This window comes from Chiroxiphia lanceolata, chromosome 7, assembly GCF_009829145.1.
Source record: "Chiroxiphia lanceolata isolate bChiLan1 chromosome 7, bChiLan1.pri, whole genome shotgun sequence".
Lineage (NCBI taxonomy): Eukaryota > Metazoa > Chordata > Aves > Passeriformes > Pipridae > Chiroxiphia > Chiroxiphia lanceolata.
In genome coordinates, this window is record NC_045643.1 from 20795049 (window position 1) to 20809732 (window position 14684).

At 40.9% G+C, this 14684-nt stretch overlaps 1 protein-coding gene across 9 annotated transcripts in view; it reads right to left on the bottom strand.

Annotated features, from left to right (window-relative positions):
* Positions 1-14684, bottom strand: part of CSRNP3 (cysteine and serine rich nuclear protein 3) — a 108056-nt gene that overhangs the window by 34606 nt on the left and 58766 nt on the right. Inside the window, exon 1 of one of the 9 annotated variants that reach the window (XM_032693652.1) lies at positions 13365-13587. The exons of the other annotated variants lie outside the window; for them this stretch is intronic. The gene's annotated coding sequence lies outside the window, so the exon portion shown is untranslated. Of the gene's footprint in view, positions 1-13364; positions 13588-14684 lie in introns of those variants that run through there. 9 annotated transcript variants of the gene reach the window in all.

The window sequence follows — 14684 nt, forward strand, 5'->3', positions numbered from 1 at the left end:
ACCCCAAGCAGTGCTACAGGCTGGGGGCAGTGGCTGGAAAGTGGCAAAGCAGAAAAGAACCTCGGGGTGCTGGTCAACAGCAGCTGAACATGAGCCAGCCTGTGCCCAGGTGGACAAGAAGGTCAATGGCATCCTGGCCTGTATCAAAAATAGTGTGGCCAGCAGGACCAGGGCAGTGATTGTTGCCCTGAATTTGGCACTGGTGAGGCTGCACCTCAAGTCCTGTGTTCAGTTCTGGGCCTCTCAGTACAAAAAAAGACACTGAGGTGCTGGAATGAGTCCAGAGAAGGGCAATGAAGCTGGTGAAGGGTCTAGAGACCTATGAGGATCAGCTGAGGAAGCTGGGGTTACTTAGCCTGGAGAAGAAGAGGCTCAGAGAGGGCCTTACTGATCTCTACAACTACCTGAAAGGAGGTTGTAGTCAGGTGGGGGTCAGCCTCTTCTCCCAAGTAACAAGTGACAGGACAAGAGGAAACGGCCTCAAGTTGTGCCAGGGGATGTTTAGATTGGATACTGGGAAAGATTTCTTCACTGAAAGGGTCATCATGCATTAAAATGGGCTGACCAGCAAAGTGGTCGAGTCACCATTCCTGGAGGTATTTAAAAGACGCCCAGATGTGGCACTTGGGGACATGTTTTAGCGGTACACTTGTCAGTGTTAGGTTAATGGTTGGATTTGATGATCTTTGAGGTCTTTTCCAATTTAAATTATTCTGTGATACCCACATTAAGAATTAAGATGCCTAATATATTCCTGAGGTTGAGTAGAAGATTATAAAGCAAAGTATTCAAGTGGAAATTTAGCAGCAGAGGTAGAAATATCACACATGATTATGGAGAAAGTGTGCTCTTAAGTAACTGAGGAGAAATCAAGAACAGCTAAAGCCTGCCCAGAGGACACAGAGCTGCCATCATGCTGCCTGCAGCACTGCAAAGACAAGCACTGCTGACACTTATCCAGGCAAAAAAATTTGTCTAGGATCAATGACATACTATACTTGCAGAGGACACACACCTAGCACTACAGACTTATCACAGGGCTCTGCCAAATCCCACTGAAAGCAAGAAAAATAAAGGAGAAATTTACATTTCTCATGAAATAGAACTTCTTTAAATCCCTGGAGCTACCTTTAAGACTCATTAATTCTGAGCCAGCCACATTCTGTTCCTTCCAGAAAGCTGGAACTAGGTAAGCTCCAGAACTCCCTTCCAACCAACATTTCTATGGTTCTATGTTTAAAAGAACCAATAAATTTGTCAGGAAGCTATCATAAGCTGGGCTAAGTGGCTACTGGTAAAGAAGACAAGGTTAAAGCAGAGACTCCAGTACTGGCCATACTGTTTAACAATTAGCACATTTCAGGGTTTTGGCCCTGGCCACCTCACGCTCTCCTGGATAACGCAGGATGAAGCAGGCACCAGAACCATTCCCAGCAGGCAGGCTGGATGAGGGCGCCTGGGTTTTGGCAAAGGCCTGACAGCTTAGCCACTGTGGACAAGAGCTGCATCCTGCCACTTGGCAGCAAAAGACAGAGAATGCTGTCCCTAGCCTGTATCTTTCTTATCTTTTCAATTAGTACAGAGGTAGTATCAGTCATGTGGGTGCTCTGTTCTGACCCTGTAAGCACAGCACTTCAGCAGATTCTCTGCTATCTTGGCTCACACTTGGTCTCATACCAAGTACTTTCAAAGTCTCCTATGCATTCTATAGCTCTCCCTTCAAGCCCCAACACCAGTTTCTTTCCTGGAAAAAAACAGTGACAGCATGAAGAGATCTACATCCAACTTTTGGCCTGGTATGAAGCTAGAACAGCATCAAGGTGAGTATATGAGGATGAAAACTACAAAAAACCCCAAAAAAACCCCCCAAAAATGCCGAACCAACAAAACAACCATTAAAAAAAAAAAGGAAAGAAAAAGTAGGAATCACCAGATTACAGTCTGTAAGACCAATTCAAAATCATAATTCAGCAAACACTGAAGTCTATCTATAGGAAATTCTGTGGCTGAGGTGGAAAGAACATAGTGGTTTCTTTCCATTGCAACAGAAAGTTAGTTCTAATTACTTGTTCTGCTTTGCCAACAAAGCATTTTACCTTGCCTACCAGCTCTTAAGCACAGCAGGAGGGAGTTATGTGCAGGTTTAAACTTGCCTTTTTAAGTCAAAACTAGAAATTACATATACATTATACAACATTTTTATTATATTATTTAATTACAAGGACTAGAACAAAAGTTTTATAATAACGGAGTTCATTCACCTCTTAAGAATCAAAATCTCTAAGAAGAACACAAACGATCACACCAAGTTTAATATCCTGTCTCCAGCAGCAGTCACTACTTAACGCTTCAGTGGAAAGCAATGGGATGCGAAATCCAGCCACAACCACTGCGGACACATAGCTCTGCTTCCTCATCCTTGCAGTCAATTTCCCCTAAGCATAAGGCTGAAATGTTGCTACATGACAGTGCGCAGCATCTCAGAAATTCATTTGACTTGATCTCCTGAGGCAACAAATTTCTCATTAGTTTACTGGGAGAAAAAAACCACAACAAAACACAGCTCCTGAAACTATAGTCACAGACCCTTCAAAATCACAGCAGTTTCAAACTTTACAATATTTTGGACAGTAAAGAGCAGCAGAAAAGCACCACTGTCTAGCAGCATGCTGTACTAGACAGAACTCCACTTACACAGGTACTCCCCACAAAGTGGAAACAGCTGAAGAGAAGTCACTGACATCTTCTTGCTATATTATAGTGATATTTCCATTTCAGTCACCAGCAGTGATTATATTACATGGGAGGCACAGTACATCTGTTGATCCCGTATGGAACTAGGAAATGCCTTTATATTTGGGGGCTGTGCAGGGAGGGAATGGTGATGGAGACACAAATGGAACTGCAGCATCAAGTTCCTCATCCCAAAGCCAGGGAGTCTGTCCAATGGCTGCAGCTGCCGGAAAGCAGCCGGCACGTTCTGCCTACGCTCTCAATCTCGCAGCTGTGCACCCTGAACAGCCTTGCCTCTGGGGAGCTCCCCAAAGCCACACAGCCTCTTGCTGACACTACCCCACTTTTAACGTGGCAACTAAAATGTTCATCAGACAGAACAAGGAAGAGAAAGTGAACAAGAAACTGTGCAGGTCTAAAAACACTTGTGCACTTGGCTGCTATTCAGATTCTTCCCAATTTTGAGTTAATGATCCCCAGAACAAGACATGGATTCCCATCAGAACATACAGCCCATGACAGTAACGTGGAGGGAACACTGGTCCCCGATACAGACAACTTGTGTCTGCTCAGGGAACTAGAGCCCCTAGGGACAGAAAACAAAAGCAGAGGGAGTGATGTGCCATCTCGACAGGTACACATTGCCACCTCACAGTTACACCTGCTCATCTACCCCCTGAAGGGCACAGGGGCATACAAATGGCTGATGACTGCCTGCTGAATGAGAAACAGCTGCTTTCACTGGAGCAACCAGTAACTTTTAAATTACTCCAACATCCTTCTTGGCTTGTCCTCAGATCAAAACCCCTTTTCTAGAAGGCTCTGCTCATCTGTCACTAAATTGTCTTCTTCAAAGGTATGTGAGCTTTTCCAGGGTCTCACTTTCTCACTTTCAAATTCCCCCAGCATAAAGCACTTCTGCACATACACAAAGTTATAGAGATTTGAGATGCCTGAATAAGTTCACATTGAAGTCTCCCTGAAACTTCGTGTTCTTCCAAGAAAGGTGTCTAAGAACAAAAGGAAAATGCAGTATGAGTGCAGAGCACACAGAGAAGGAAATAGATGGAAAGGCGGGGCCAGGCCCAAACCCATGAGCAACTGTTTATGTACCTGAAGGTTGGTAACTACAGTGCAGCACTTGCTCTCTTAGGACTATGACTCGGCATTATTTTCTATCCAGAGAAACGGCCTCCACCTAAGCAAAAGATGAGGATGCTCTCCACTAAGCAATAGCTTAGAGGCAGGCAGCAGTTACTGAACAACAGATCTGACTCTTCAGCATCCTGGTGAGCTTCTTTGCTGTTCTACTGTGTAAATTAACAAGAAACCCATTTGGCAGCAGATCTTTACAAGAAACGTGTTTTGAGAGGACGAGTGACCCATGCTCTGTTCTTGAAATGGAAGGTCTGTGTGCCTGCCTTCAGGAGCAGGCACTGGACTGTGACATGGAGCACAGGGAGCTCCAACAGGAAGCAGCTGAGCCATCATTCCACGCTGAAGGGTAACCACACAGGCATAGGGGATTAAAATGTTTATCTCTCAAGCATCTAACCTCCAATTGCCTCACTTCTTACTTCATTAAGGGGACATGACTTAGGGACTAATCCTGAAACCTTACTCAGAAGCAAAAGACCTGTGGCCCTCAATGACCACACACAGTCCTTAGTGCAAGGAAAAAAAGCATTACTGCTCAAAGACAGCCATTGGAAGGATGGGAAATTTTACAGCCATCTCAACACTGCTACGAAACACGCTCCTCCCTACACTATGCTACTGCACCTCTGCATCAGTAAATGAGCTCTGCTGCCACTGTAATTTTGCCTTGCCTTCAAATACAATGGATTCTGATCAGTTCTAAAACACTTTAAAAGAAAATGTTGGAAAAACAAAGCAGATGTATTAACTACTAGGCATAATGATAGCTTGGCCTATTTTCAAAATTCTTTTTCTGAACATAAATCACTCTCCCCTTCAACAAAAGGCAACAGAATTCCATTATTTTATCTTCTGGCCACCTTAAAATCAACTTTTCTCTCTTAACACCCTTAAATTACACCTTTAAAGCATTAAGTTTGCATATCGCAACTAACTTAATGTCAAGATTATAATTTAAATATTGAGTCAGAATTTCCCTATGAGGAAATATACCTTGTGCTACACAATGTTTGCTCTAATTGAGAAAGCATTAACACTTGGGATGAGAGTGACACAGTATTTAGTTGGAGCCTAGATTCTTTCTTTCAAAAATATTTCCACGCATTACTATTTCTAATGCAGAGGAAGTGTAGTGAAAGTGTCAACAATGAGACTGCCAAGGGCATGGTCAAAAGAAATGGCTACAACAATTTAAATGGCTAAATAAATATAGGCTAAAAGTCAAGTCAAGGGTAAAGATATAAATTCATACTGCCTCTGGCAGGAATCAATTATGCTGGCTATTTTGACCTCTAAATAGGTTCTTCTGGAGGGGAAACATGAAGAGCTTGCTCTTACTCTTTTACTTTTTACCCATTTTCTCTCATCTTCATTGCAAGTTCATATGTAGGTTCACATATGTTTAAACTTAGTAAAAATATTTAAAAAGGAAAAAGAGATAAACTATTTTATTTATGTTGAAAAACACCGATAAGTTAAAAAATTTTGCAACTACAGTGGTTGAAAAGCATTCTCACTCCAAAGAACATTAAGGAAAACATTTTAAATTCTTACTGAAGACATTTTGAGAAATGTCAAAAATGTGTCTAAACAGACAAAAAATTGCCTATATTAGTCAGTTTTTGAGAATGACAATACAGACCGAATAAACAGCACAGCGAAAGAGGTAAAACTGGAGAAAGAAAAAAAGATGAGGAGGGATTGAAGCAAAAGGTTAAAAAATATTCCTTTCCTACAGAAGCCAGACTCCTGAGACAAAAATATCGAGTTTCAAGTTTCCTTCACTGTTAAAGAGAAATATAAATGAAATAGCAAAGCCATGCACTGTCATTGTCACTGGAGGCCAGTTATAAAGGAGAAGGTAAACAAAGCAGATATAAAAAACCACGGATGTCCTCAAAGCTGAGTGTTACCATGCAGTGGTGTTCATCTCTGCTATCTATCCCAACATATCACTAAGATTTTGCATTAGCTCAGCACAATCAGCAGAAGCAGATCAGTTCTACTAATATATGCAGCTTCTCAGCAGAATTAATTTGCGAAGCAGAACACTGCCCTAACACGGTTACACTGTTTGCAGTTCCCTTGTGAAATACATTCTTAGCTTCAACAGGCATCTCTGAAACGTAAATACACATTGCTTTGGATATCAAAATAAATACCACGTAGAAGGCCATAGGATGGCAAAAATTATGCTATTTACCAATTATTCATTACTTAACTCTGCTCTTCTAACACAAGTTTTCTTCTATCATACACTGGCAAAATTTAATTATGTGTACGCATTTAACGCCCATGTTTAATGTGCTTTAGCAAATATTGTTAATAAGAATTCATCACAGAGGTGGTACGAAAAAGGGTCTTAGCTTATTATGCACCAAATCCTGAGATATTAAAGACCTGCCTGTGCACAGCCAGCAGCCATTTGCGTTTTAGTACTGCTGCAGCGTTATACAATAGACATGCTCAGCACGTTCCCTAATGGAGACTGTTTCAACTTTCCTCTCCTCAATTCAGCGTTCAAATTCCAGCCTGGCAGGTGATTTTGTCCAACCCGATGCCTTTGTGTTGTCACATCCACCCCAAAAAAGGCACAGCTGTAGGAATACCTTCTCCTACGCCCACTGATGCAGACATAGGTGCTCCAGGAGCTTCCAGGTTCAGTGAGAGAAAACATGAAAAATGCTGTAAGCCCCTGACACTACAAGAGTCAGACCATATTCTTCTGACTTCAAAACATTCAAGACATTTAAACCTTATGGTATGAGCTTGGTTCTTCGCAGCCAACAACTTACAACCAACCAATCAAAAGATTTTGGATTGATGGGGTTTTTTTTTACTTTTTCTTTTCTCTTTTTCTTTTTTTTAAACACCAAAAGCATAAAAATCTCCCATAACAGCTTCTTTTTATTTTTAATAAATGTTAGAATTAGAAAGAACATAAGTAACCCAATTCTCTAATAACATCACAGGACTGTGCACATTTTTAAGATACCAAGTAAATATTTGACAGTTATTTGCAGCCACTTAAAGTGACAGACTGGCATGTCTGGTAGCCCAAAATGCTTCTTGAAGAGGTTACCCTGTTCTTTTTTCTACTCTAAAGCTGAAAGAAAATGGTAGAAACTAAACTGCAGCTCAAAAATACCAGAAAACCTATAATTTTCTCCAGTGGAAATATCTGAGGAAGAGTGAAACAGGCCCCAAAAAACATAAATAATTTTGGTCAGCAGGAGTCAACATTCAATTGCCACCAATGAAATGAATATAGCTCCATGGCACGAGAGTAAAATCATGACTTCATTCAAGGCTTGGCCTCAAGTAAAGCCAAAATTAGTAAAAAGATGCTTAAGTGCATCTTTCTCCCTAGAGAACAGAGTCAATAAAACTATTTGAACTGGAAAATATAAATTATTAATACCTACTGAAAGGCTGTGATGTTTTGAAATTACTATCTTCAAAAATAGCTTTATGGCTATAATAATCCAAGTTTTCTATCTAGATCAAGGACAACACACAACCAAAATATAATGTTACAATCTGCAGGTTTCATGAACACCCAAGACAGTTCTAAGCAGGTGTTCAAACCCACAGAAAAATTACACCAGAAAAAAGATGTAAAATTACTATTGTTTCTCCTATTTGCTTTTTGACTTTTCACCTTACATGGTGTATCTATTCAACCATGAAACCCAATACGTTTATTGAAAAAAACCCTGGAGATTTCTAGCAAAAATATTATTTCAACAATAAACATTGATGGCGGAAATTCACCAGAAAACCCCCATAACATATACAACAAATTACTGAATGCAGGAAACAACGAATTTATACAAAAACTGGTAAGTTTCCTTCTGACACATAAGTAGAGCATTGACAACTCACCTTCTTTTCTAAGAATAGCACAAGGTAAAAATAAGCTCCTCAGTTATTAGCTAAAAATATCAGCAGAATGTAATTTCAAGTTTACCAAAAAAAAAAAAAGAAAGAAAAAATCTGGGAAACTACTGGAACTTGATTATTTACTAATTTGCCTCTTCTGGCTGGATTACCCAAGGTACAGTACAAGGGCTGCTTCACTGATGCTCCTCCCCAGGGTCATGGTGTTTAAGCTTTCCTCTATGTGGTTACTTCGATAATCAGGGACTTAGTCATAGTGCAAATTGTTTCTCTCTGGTGTGAACAGTCTCTCTTTTCCGTCTCACCACCCATTTGCACAACACTCGAGGAAGATCGACTGTTTCTCTTCCGAGCTCAGCTGATATGAGGCATCCAGTTAAAACAACTAATAAGGAAAATACGATGGACTTATTGAGCAATATGACAGGCACAGAGAAAGCATAATTGCAATACATCTGATGTCCTTAAGAAATCAGTCAAAAAGATCAGCTGCCCTAAGATAGCAAAGTCCCAAATTTAGTGACCACAGCATCATAGAATGAGATGTTTTTTATGAAGGCAGACAAAATAAGCATATTCAATGAACTAAAACATTTCTCTGTAAGTCAGTCGTCTTCTCAGAAATTTCAATAACTGAAAACCTCAAAGAGGATTTTTAAAGCACATATTCAATCACAGGCAATCTTTCCAACAATAACTTCAGATTTTTGGCCATCGAAAATTACCCAGAGGTCATTCACCTGTGCATGTGTACATATGTATAATCAACACAGAGCTACACAAAGGTAGGGGTGTATCACGTTAACATGACAGACCACTTACTAGTAAGGTTGACCTAAAATTAGACTCCCAGCTGTGTTAAAATTGAATGTTGACTCCTTTCACTTCTTTTTTAATGCTAAAGGAAATCAGGAGGTTTCGGCTGTAGTGACTTGGTATCACAATAAACACGTCTAAAAATCCCTTTCAGTTCACTTCATAATTCAAAGCTGAAAACTTCTCGAGAAGGCTGACAGAAGAGCTGCAGGTAAGTATATACCCATCTGATTCCCAAGGCCCTCTTGTCATTAAGACAGTGATGAATACAAATTGAGCAGCCAGCCCATTCCCATTGCATTGCCTGAATTGTAAGCACCTTATGACCATCCAACAACACTTCAGCCAGGGGACTCTGCTGGAACAAAATTAATTATCTGCCCTACACTCTCCTGAAAAGCACTACTGTGAAGGTACGTGGCTTATACTTTCAACCTGAGGTGGTTCATATATTTTGATTTATCAAATCTCTGATCATTCTTACTTTTCCAGGGGAACTGAGATGAGAAGGTTAATACTCTGCAATTTTCACTTTTTCATTTCATTGTTAAAAGACGTTTGTTTATGAGTAAGAGTGGGTGAGGAGGGCATAATAGTAAACAAGTGAGCGACTTAATTGAAAGCTACAAAGTTAAACCTTGAGCTACTCTGAAAGTGAATGGTTCAATAAAGACTCAGGTACTGGAAGAGAGCAAAACAATGGTAGCCCTGCAAGGACTCCAAGTCCCCCCAGAGTCATGGGGTTTCCCTCCCACCCCCATAATGAATACTTGAAAGACAAAAATGTTTGATTGAGAATAGCTGTCACAGATTCATGTTGGAAGTAAGCAGTGCTATCATCTGTTGTCCACACTTTAAACACATTTTGTGGCTTTCAACATTTTTTTGTTTACCCTTTCACCCTCACACAAATAGCACTTACTAGCGATTGCTATCACTTAAGAAATACAACTAAAAACATTTGCAATCCAGCTTCCTTTTTTAACATATTCATAATATATTAAGAGCAGACTTTGTTCAATTATAACAAAGAACAGATTTTAAATCACCGAGAAGTTCATTATCAAACTCAGATCCCTATTCAGAAAAACCCAACCTCCTCCTGAAGCCATTGCAGTGTCAGCCTACTTCATCCTCCCAGAAGGACCAGCTGCTCCTCTGGTGGGAGATGCCCACAGACACTGGAGGATTCCTGACTCCCACTTTCAGGCAGCCCAAGGAGATGTGTTTGAAATGAAAGCTGCCTTGCCCCAGCTGTGATGCCCAGCAGGGAACTGTAGGGCCTGGAGCTGGCCTATCAGCCCTTCTACAGAACCTGTAGTCATGGGACAGCGCTTGTGGAGTCACCCCAGCAGCTCCTGCCCCCTCACACAGTGCACGGGCCTGGGCCAGCTGCCTGAGGTACCAACACTGGAACTACTGCCACAGCACGGACCCAACGCAGACCCATCTACCCCTGTCTGCAGCACGGATGAAAAATATGACTTATCTATATTGAGTCCCTTTTTCTTGGTCAAAAAAAAACTACAAAAGAAAAATGAAGCAACAGTGATCAAAACTCACTGATAGGACTTGGAATGACATCAGCGTTTTAAGGATGTGATGGTATTTGGTGATGTTTTACTGAAGGAATGGCACATCTATAATCCATATTTTCTCAGCATCATAACTGGTTCAGAGCAAGAACAAAGAGAGATACTGACAGACTACATGTAAATTTATCTTTCAGACAGCTTTACCAATCTTGCAATAGATTATACCTGCCCTGCTTCAGCCTGACCTTCCACCTGCTTGTTGAAAGGGAAAACAACTCTCAAATTCAAGGTTCAGTTACTACAAGTACCCTTTACAGCAAGTAAGAGTTTTAGATGACACAATCATCTGTTGCTATTTCAGAGAAAATATTTAAGCTTTGGAATGAATTTCCAAACATTTGCCATTGCGTACTCTAAACTGTGACTAACATGTCTTCAATTAATATTGAACTTAAACTTTAGTCAACTATTGCATCTGTCCACAGCAACAACTTTTTCAACAAATGCAAATTCCTCTTTCCAATAAACAAATGAGATTAAACATCTAACATATACAGTAAACATTGCATATTCTCAAACCAAAACACTACACACCAGACTTGGAGTCCTCAGATCTAGAAGTAAATTAGTATAAATAACACTACACTTTGGTAATATGGGAGAAAAAAATCACATCTCTGTCTCCAAAATGCCAGATACTTACAGAAACACTGGGTTCTATTTATGATCCTTAAAGGGGCTCAACAGCCACCATTCAAATTACAGCACAAAATGTTTACATAAACATACACCTCAGTTTGAATATAGATGGGGAAAAAAGTGTATCTCAAAACTACCATAACTTGGCAGCAGCACAAAACACCTTTCTGTTTCAGGATTTTTTCCTTAAACTTCCTTAAATAACTTAACACTGGCAATGCTTTAGAACATGAAATGCCTGATCCACAGGAAAAACGTTTGGTGTTTTGTTTTCTGTCTGCCTAAATGAACAAGACAGGTGTATTTCAAAGTTGTGATTCCATTTTAACAGTGGGAATGCTCTTCTGTTGGGATGTTCCTATTGTTATTTTAAAGCACACTATTAATTTTATCTCTGCATGTACTTTAAGCACCTAACTGCCTCATAAATTGAAATTTAAAATCCACTTAATTAATTTTAAACAAATATAGTAATTATACGATAATTCCGTGACTATATATTGTTATATTTTCTACATTTAAATTAGCAGAGTGACACATTCAGTTTATCTCATCCAATCTGATGGTACAAACCGCAGTGTTACTGTGATTTTACCAGGGTTCCCTGTGAAACAAATGAGTAGTTGCACCTTAGTATGATGAAAAAGCACTTTTACACATCCTTTCTGATCTATTGTCTAAAACACGAACAGGCCTGTTTTCTGAGACGCCAAGCTGTATCTGCTTTTTAATGCAGAATTACCTTTCACAGGAGAACTGTTTTAAAACAGGGATTGCAAAGCAATTTAAATCAGTTTTCAGTAATATTTACAACTGTAAAATTATGCATAATGGATTCCTAATCCGAGACCGCGTGGGCTGCGCTGCCGCGGCAGAGCCAGACCCCGGGTCCCGCACGGGGAGCCCTCGTCCCGCCCCGCTCCCCGCGGAGGCAGGTCCGGACCGCCCGCGGCGCTCCGCGATCGCCCCCGCGCCCGCCGCGGGACAAAGCGGGGGCAGCGCCGGCCCCGCGCCCCCCGTACCTGCCCCGGCCGCTGCCCCGCCGAGCGCTGGCACCGCCCCCTCATCTGCATGGCACTGCCCCGCCCCCGCCGCGGGGCACGCCGGGCACAGCGCTCGGGGCACAGCACGCCGGGCACGGGCGGCCGCGGCCCCCGCTCTCCTCGCCCCGGGCCCCGCAGCCGCGGCCGAACCAGGGCCGGAGCTGGGGCCAGAGACGAGCGGCGCCGCCCGCGACCCCCACCCCGACCCGGGCGAGAGCCCGCCCGCCCACCGCGGCGGTTTCCAAGGAGACCCACTCCCCCCTCCCCCGGCTCTGCGGCCAGAGCCCGGGCTTCCTTTTCCCTTTTTCCTCTCTTCATTTGCAGGGGGCAGGGAGCTCGGGGGCGGCGAGGGTCGGGTTGTGCACGGCTCCTTTCAGCGGACACACAATAGCGAACCGGTACGAACACAACGCGAAGGCATCTCTCCGCCCGCAGCCTCGGCAGCGCTGGGCCCTGCGCTCCCCGCAGGGACACGGCAGCGAAATCAACGTGGTGCTTATAAGGAACATTTCCCCATTGAAATCATAAGTGCACATAAAAGAAGATTCTGTTCTCAACGTTTCGGGTTTTATTTCTGTATTTCCCCAACTGCTTTTCAAGGGCTCCATCTCCTTTCTGCTGAAATACTCCCCCAAAATCAGCACATCTGTTTCTTTCAGGCATTGCCAACATATCTAATTCACGATCTCCAGTATTCAGAAAAGGGAAAAAAAACCCCAAAAACAGTACTGTAAAGAGATTTCAGGATTAAAACTTTTACGTGGTTAATTTCTGCATGATGTGATACAACAGAAAAATTGCATGTCTATCCTCTGTAAAACAAACAGGCCACAGAAATCTCTGGGAGCAGTTTTCAAAAAATAATGTATAATTAACTAAGAACTACTATGAGAAATAAATACTTGCTTGAAAAATAACATGTATTGCATTAATATTAGAATGAAATGCAGGCAGAGGGTTATAACGTATCACTCCTGTGTGTATATAATTGCATTAAAAATAAGACAAAACACCACTTTCAAAATTATCTAAGAAGAATGTGTAGGAAAAAAAAATAAGTGCAGTTAGATATGCTCTAATGTTACATTATTTTTAACCAAACACAGACGCTACAGATCTCCAACTGAGAAAGAATTAGTCTCAAATACATAGCAGAATAATAGATTGTTGTTACTAAATATTTTATGTTATTGGTAAATGATCCATCTAGCATAAATTTAATTTTACTTGCTACCCCATTTTTCATGCACAATTGAAGTTTGAATTGCATAGGAATAATGGTAGAAACATTTTTACAATGAGTTTGATCACAGAACTTACACAATTTATTTAGCCTGGTATCACATTGATGTGAATCCTTTCAATCCCACCTTACAAAATGCAAAAAAACCCTGGCTTTAGTAATAATAAGGAAATAGCAAAACCCCCACTTATATTTAAAATACTGAAGTGTGTGAAGAATCTATAAAAAAAAACTGACCTGTTCAAATTGTTGTTTTTCCAATCCATGCACTGTTTTTATTAATTAGGAACCAAACCAGATTGATCGTCATTTTATAACGTTTGACATATTCACTGTCTTCCTACTTCCAGCAGAATCTTCTTAAATCTCCCAGCACTGTGTTTTATTGCTGGTACCATATGCTTTATTGTTCAGCCACAAGAGCTTCGCTCTGCACAAAGACTCATTACCTACTGCTTGCTGAGCAGCTTCAGGCTCACTGAGGCTGCCTGTGTGATCACATGGGAGTTTTGTCTGAGAAAGCCAGGCATGCCACTGATTTCACCGGCTACAGATATTTTTATCAGCTGAGGTCTACTATGAGGAAGGAATAACAAATTCTAAGGCTTCTTTAGCTCATTAAGACAGCAGTTGTTATGGAAATCCCCTCAACTTTTTTTTTTTTTCCCCAATTATTATTATTAACACTCCCACTTGTAACACTGGTCCAAGTAGAAATTCAAGAGATCTGTTAGAAGTAATTTTTTCTTATGGGGAGTGGCACAAACCATGCATTGTCTGCATCGCTCCGCGCACGGCGCACACTGAAATTAATATTCTGGAGAGGTAATATTTTGCCAACACTTAATCTGCCAGTGTTTATCCCTTATGGAGAGGATGAGCCTCCGAATGAAAAATTGTACCTAAAAAGCAGCCCCTTGATTTGAATTTGTCTCATCAGTCAAGGGCATTATCCTGTAATCTTTGGTCGTAAAATGAGTTTTGCTAGCTTCAGTGAGCCTACTCAGGTGAATGAGAATTGGCCATTTGAGCGAGGATTAGTCTCAAATCCGAATGACAAATTATGTAATACAATGAAGTCTAATCTCTTCTTGGTAATAGTTGGTGATACTCAGGGCAGGATTTTTTTTGTGTGCGTGTGTTTGGTTGGTTGGGGTTTGTTTATTTTTTAAAAAATATAAATTTGAATAACATTTTATATTGCTTAAAAACTTAATATTTACCTAAGCATTTCACATAAGAATAAGTGAATATCTACATTCAAATTACAAAAGCCTTTATAGAAAATGGTAAATATTATTTATCTTTTTTCACTGATGCATTATCAGTATGAGGGATCCATGTTGGAATATTTGGAAATAGCTTAACTCCTTCTGCAGAGTGAATTTGCCAAATATTCTAATTTAAAGCTCTCAACAAACCGTCTAGTGATGACAAATGAACATCTCTTCTCCACCCTGAAAACTGGTAGTGAACACGCAATTATCCATAATTTTAACACTGCAAAGATGCAGCTATTCTATAGTCAATTATCTCTAGAATAATTCATAGGATTTT